The sequence below is a fragment of the Solanum tuberosum genome, unplaced genomic scaffold (assembly GCF_000226075.1).
Source record: "Solanum tuberosum cultivar DM 1-3 516 R44 unplaced genomic scaffold, SolTub_3.0 scf00187, whole genome shotgun sequence".
In the NCBI taxonomy this organism is placed as follows: domain Eukaryota; kingdom Viridiplantae; phylum Streptophyta; class Magnoliopsida; order Solanales; family Solanaceae; genus Solanum; species Solanum tuberosum.
The window spans coordinates 987,818-994,243 of NW_006239111.1; the positions used below are offsets into that span (position 1 = coordinate 987,818).

General features: G+C 34.2%; 1 long non-coding RNA gene across 3 annotated transcripts; it reads left to right on the plus strand.

The window, feature by feature from the left end:
* Window positions 1-801: 801 nt before the first annotated feature.
* LOC102580644 (uncharacterized) lies at window positions 802-5,716 on the plus strand. 3 transcript variants are annotated; one of them, XR_001474356.1, is made up of 4 exons: window positions 802-1,061; window positions 1,399-1,814; window positions 2,038-2,206; window positions 2,560-5,716. It is a non-coding gene; the product is annotated as an uncharacterized lncRNA (long non-coding RNA). The 3 variants fall into 3 exon arrangements; XR_367866.2 differs by having other exon boundaries at window positions 804-1,061; window positions 1,584-1,814; window positions 2,560-5,715; XR_367865.2 differs by lacking the exon at window positions 802-1,061 and having other exon boundaries at window positions 1,070-1,814; window positions 2,560-5,715.
* Window positions 5,717-6,426: the final 710 nt, after the last annotated feature.

Sequence of the window (6,426 nt, forward strand, 5' to 3'; positions counted from 1 at the left end):
TGCTCTATCATTTTCATTGAATAGTAACAGATTTGGATGAAGAAATGATGAATTAAGCCAAAATTTTAGGGGCTTTTTCTTTAGGATTTTAGAGAGTTTATTTGTGGGTAAATTGGGTAGGTTAAATGGGTTATGGACGGGTTTTGAAATTTGGGTTAAAAAATTGGTCAATCCGGATTGTGATGTAGGATTACGCCATGTGTACACAATGGTGTTCCGTTAGTGGGAGGGGCAAATATGCACTGATTATTGGACGACAAGGGCTCTGATTGGATGAAAAGTATGACGAAGGGTATTGAGATACCATTTTCAAAAGCTTGGGGTATATTTTTCCTTTTTCTCAAAAACAAATGACCGTTCAAGGTTCAATAACTCCAATATACTAAAACTTGCATAAAAACCAAACAAATGACCAGGTGAACGAACTGTCAGTTCTTGCAAGTTATAAATGACTTGGGTCGCTATAGGAACGCTCTAAACGAGACATGATTACATAAATGACCTGGAGGTCATTACAAAAACAAGCGGGGCTTTTTTTACATTTTTGAGGAAAAAAGTGACACTTATGACTCTGCACTCTTGTAAAAAGGTCGGGAATAGCTAAGAGATGCCAATATTTGAAAATACAAACTTTGTAACTAGATTTTGAATTTTTGGTTGTTTTGTGTGTGAGTACCGTTCCTAGTTAGCATTGATACAAGTTTAAGATCCAATTTTATTCCTTCCTTACAGAAGAAGAGAGTGGTACAGAAATTAAGTGAGTATTATATTATTGATGAGACTTTAACTGATATTCTTGTACACTCACTACAACAATACCTTACTTTTACTTTACTTTATTGGGGTTGGAAATAAAGGAAATTCCATCATTAACTAGTACTAATAAACTGAGTAGTGGAATAAGGAATAAGAGAATGCATACGTGATTGTTAAGACAGGAATATAAATAAATATAGTAGTATTTTTATGTTAGCAGTGCAATTCGAAGACATAAAAGGGAGAGACAAGCTCAGGATAATCAACAATTTGGGTCTCTGGATGGAAAGGACTTCCATTTCTTAGTAAGTTCACAACTATCTCTCTAGATAATGTAAATGTCATCTTCAAGTTTATGGATTTTCATTTTCACAACAACATCAATAATATAGATCTAGTAATAGTATTTAGGGCAAATGTCATTGGGTTTTCGTTAACACAAATATATGTTGTTCTGCCCCTTGCAGCACATCCACAACTAGAAAATCTAGGTTTATAAACTTGAATGTATAAACAGAGGCAGATTTTAGTGTGAACACAAGTTATACTCAATAATTTTGGCTCATATTTCTTGATGCACAAGTTGTTTATATGTAATTAATCACAAATCCAATTCTTTTGGAATTGTTGATTTCTTGCTAGTTGATATGGAGGACTTATGCTCCAGATTTCAATTCTCTCGCTTGTTCTGTTTTCATTCATCTTGAGCTTAGAAGAGCTTTATACTATGGAGTTTGAAAATAAATAATGGAGAAATTCTAGAATGATCCAAGCTTTGTTCGTAAAAAGATATCGGGTGGAGGTGAAATAGTACTTTGACATTGCAGTAGCAGCAAGAAGCACCCGATTTGTGCGAGATCTAATGAAAGTGATGGAAGTAGCTGGTGACTAACAAATATGAGAATACGACAGCAAAGTGCTAAAGCAATGAGGGAAAGGAATCACTTTGACAGCTATGAATGGGTATAAAGCTATAGTATCATACCTTTTTGAGGTCACAAGTCTTCATGTGGTACAGACCTACCTTCTTCACACCATTATACAGAATGAGATGTATGGTAAGCTATTTAAAAATATGGTGTATTTTACATTCTCAAAGTCCATCGTATACCATTTTTTTGTATGTATTAAAGATCTCATCAGATACACACAAACTCACTTCCTTTTTCTGTTTTTTCTTAACCAACTAGTGATGTATATGTTGTTTATTTGTATTATTGCTTTTCAATACCTACATATATGTTCTTCTATCACTACATTAATTCGAGTTTTTTCTTGCAGTGATGGCATAACATTTATTCAACAAAGACAGGAAAATTAGCCAGTAAAATGTTACAAGGAAATATTCATGTCTTACACATGTTATCACAAAAGTCGAGGAAAAATTGAAGAGATTCATTGAAGGAGCTTATTCTCCAACGTGGAGAAAGTTATTTAGCCTGGCCAGGAGGTAAGATCTACTGGATCTTAACTAAGTAGATATTTCTTTAATTTGAGATAATTACTTGACTGGAAACAACTAACTCATTGAAGGATTAGTTTCTACAAACTTGATTTATCCTTCGATGTAGCTAGGTCAAATATTGATTAAAGGAATGAATGTTAACAAATTGATTATGTAACTCAAGATTAAATATTTGTCCGCCTAGAAAATTCAAGTGTCGTGTGTTTTAAACCTTTTGTATCAATGTAAGTTGTAATAATATGAATGTCTCCATCCGTTGTCATTATTTTGAATGAAGACAAGCTTGATGTGTACCAGCCAAAACCTATTTGTAGTGCTAAAATTGCTTCGAACTTCAGGGGTACTCCCAGCAAAATATGTACTGGAGAAACACGTCAGTCTATTACTTGAGGAGCTTTGGGCGGAATGTCAAAGAAGTGCAGAGGATAAGCTATTGGAACTATTGGAAAAGGAAAGCTTTGCTCTATTCTGCTGCAAAAGCAGGAAATATAGAGCTTTTAGTTATGGTTATTCACAGTCATCCTGAACTCATATGGCAACCTGACTATCAAAACTGGACCATTTTCCATGTTGCGGTTTTATATCGAGAGGAAAAAGTCTTCAGTCTTATACACCAAATAGGAGGAATGTAAAACTTTCTTCTTCAAATATATGATAATGATGGCAATACCATTCTACATTTAGCTGGGAGGTAGGGCAGGGCAGCCACTCCGTCAGCAGAAAACTGGACAGATGCTGATAATAATGATGTATTCGTTGAATCACAACAACAGTTGTTTCAAGAGATTAGACAGTCTGTTAAAGTATTTCCTCTCTTTTTAAACTATACATGTTGCTTCATTCCAATTTAACACAGATACAAGAAATATTGTATAATCAAAAAGTCCCGTTGTTTGGATTAATCACCATTGCTTAAATAATGAGCTGACCAACAGGAGGAAGAGAAGATTATGCCGCCATCATTTCTCAAGGTTTCTGGAGCAGCACTTCAAATGCAAAGAGAGATATTGTGGTTCACGGTGAGAAATTACCTAAAAGTAAATTTTCCAATCGGAAACACATCTTGTTGCATTTATATATTTTAAGAGTGAATTAAAGACGTACATTTTTAGCGTTTTCTATAATGGGCAGAGTTATGGCTTTTAAAATTTTTGTGTTGCTGCGGAATGATTAGTTACTAATTTTCTAGCGAGAAACTTGCATCTTCACTCCACAAGGTGAGAAACAACGATGGGAGAACCCCTAGGGAATTATTCATAGAAGAGCACAAGCTATTACTAAAAGAAGGGAAAAGGTGGATGAAAGATACTGTGAATTCTTGTATGATTGTTGCAACTTTGTTTACCACGATGTTGTTTGTTGCTACTGTCTATTCTGACATCTCTCTATGCTGAAGACGATTTTCTTGTGTCATTGTCATATAGAGATGTCAGAATGGACAAGAACATAATGATGGAAACGATTGAGCTAAATAATGCCACTGCATCTGATATGACAAAGACCGTAAATCCATTCAGTTTTAGCAATATTGGAATACCATTATCTGGCACAGGAAGCCAGCAACAAACACCATCGTGGCAGTCAAAGTTGCAACAATCATACAAGAATTCACAGCGTCTTTCATCCACCTTTCCCCTTCTTTTAGTAATAGCTTGTGCTCTTCTGTGAATAATTCCTTAGGGGTTTTCCCATCGTTGTTTCTCAGCTTGTGGTATATAGGTGGTACAATTTTCTCCACTTCCTAGACAGTTAGTAATTATCATTCTGCAGCAACAACATTTTTAAAAGACATAACCCTTCCCTTTAAAGAAAACGCTGAAAATTGTATCTCTTTAATTCATACTTAAAAAGCTAAATGACAGATATTTAAATGCAACAAGATGTGTTTCCAACTGCGAAATTTACTTTTAGGTAATCTTCTCACCGTGAACCACAATATCTCTTTTTGCATTTGAAGTGCTGCTCCAGAAACCCTGAGAAATGATGGCGGCATAATCTTCTCTTCCTTTTGTTGGTCAGCTCATTATTTAAACATTGATGATTAATCCAAACAACGGAACTTTTTGATTATACAATATTTCCTGTACCTGTGTTAAATTGGAACGAAGCAACATGTATAGTTTATAAAGAGAGAGGAAATACCTTAACAGACTGTCTAATATCTTGAAACAGCTGTTGTAGTACAACATTATTATCAGCATCAGGAGGCACATACTGGAAAAGTTTGTTTTTCTGTTTAAGGATTGGCTGCCCTAACTTCCCAGCCAAATGTAGAATGTTGTTGCCATCAGTACCAATTATTTGAATAAATAAGTTTTAAATTGCTCATATATGGTGTATAATCTTACCATACATCTCATTCTTGATAGTAGCCTTAAAAAGGTCTTAGCGTTTTTCTTGCTGTATCACATCAAGACTTGTGACCTCAAAAAGGTATGATACCACAGCTTTATGCCCAAACAAAGCTGCCATAGAAATTGGTAATATTCCACCGTCACACGGGATGTTTGGTAGATTCTTATCTCTTACCCTCAGTTCTTTAACAATTTCAATAAGGATTTGCTTAGTGTAGAAATTCCTCCTGCTTTCCCACTAGAATTTCTTCACTATTTGCTTAGTGTACCAATTCCAACGTGTTAGCTTCCATAGTATCATAAAGCTCAAGATGGAGCTGAACCTGTGAATGAAAGCAGAACAAGCTCGACAGAGAAGTGAAATCTGGAGCAAAAGTCTTCCATAGCAATCAGCTTCCAGAAGAAATGGATTTGTGTTCTGATTAATCATATCATATCATCATCATATTACCCTTTAACTGAAAGTTAAGTCACTACTCTCTCTCCTTTTTACCGGAAACTCCTCGGTATGCTATATCAGCCCCAACTCCTACAAAAACACCACCCTCACAGTTCCCTCCGCTTCATTTTTCATACACCAACTACAAACGTAAATTGTGCAATCTCTGACTACAAAGTGTAGAATCAAACTAGGATAAACATAGTACTTTCAAAGATTTCCCTAGGCATCTTCATTATACTACCATCTTTGAATTTTACACACCCATAAACTATTATTTATCCTGCGTACCCATACTATCATCTTCGACATTCAGAGTCCCGTACAATTGCACAACAACTACTACTGCATATCCTTCTCATCACCAACTCTGAATTTTAATAAAGGTTCTACCCACTGCTTTTGAGGCATTACGATCTTGGACTTTTAAAGCAATGATATTCTGGCGTGATATTGGGTATTGCTGTGATACAGTTGCTGTTTAATCCTTGCTTGCCGCAGCGAGAGCTGAACAAATGTCAATTCTAGTATGTACGTTATAATCTTTAGCTTGTAGTTCATAGGAATGATCATATAAAATTTTCAGATGTGATCTCACTCCTTGTATTAGATTGCTGGTTAGACAACAATGCCATCAATTTTGAGATTAACAACTCATTTATTTTAAATTTGAGCGGAATTACGATTCCAATTCCTTCAGAATAAATTCTCCTTCAAACTTGGAAATTAACTACAAATATGTTTCTTACCCAAATTAGTTTTTGGAAGAGGCTCTTGGTATCACAGCTTCAACCTTCATCACAGTTTCGGTAAGAAATGGTAACCAAGCAAAACAATGCGTCCAAATTAGCAAGCTTAAAAATATCCCATTTGATCGGTTTAAATTTGTCATTCATTTCTGTGTTTACTATCTTATTTACTAAAATGAAAATAAAAATAAATATAAGTAATCATATATTATTTACATACAAGTAATTTAAATAAAGATTGCTAAAATATTATTACTTTGAATGAAAGATTTTGATTGTGTTACTTTATCATCTATCTAACACAGTGTTGCCAACACATACATATATTGTTCATTTTCATCCTTTTTGTTTCATTTTTTATTTTTCTACAATTTTTACAATATGAGATTTAACAATTTAATTTTCAAATAAAAATGAGAGTTACATTTACATTTATGCGACACTAAGCCTAATTGTTTTCTTAAACATAAGCATTCTATATTGACAATAGCTTTCCGTAGTGTTAAATTCAAATGGTTGGTATGATGACAATTTTGCTTTTGGACATTTTGGTTGTTTCTTTATGAATTCCTTCCACCCTTAATTGTTACTACTAAAAACTATTCTTCAAATTAAAATCGTATAAAAAATATTATGAGAATGGAGTAATTAGGCTTCATTTTA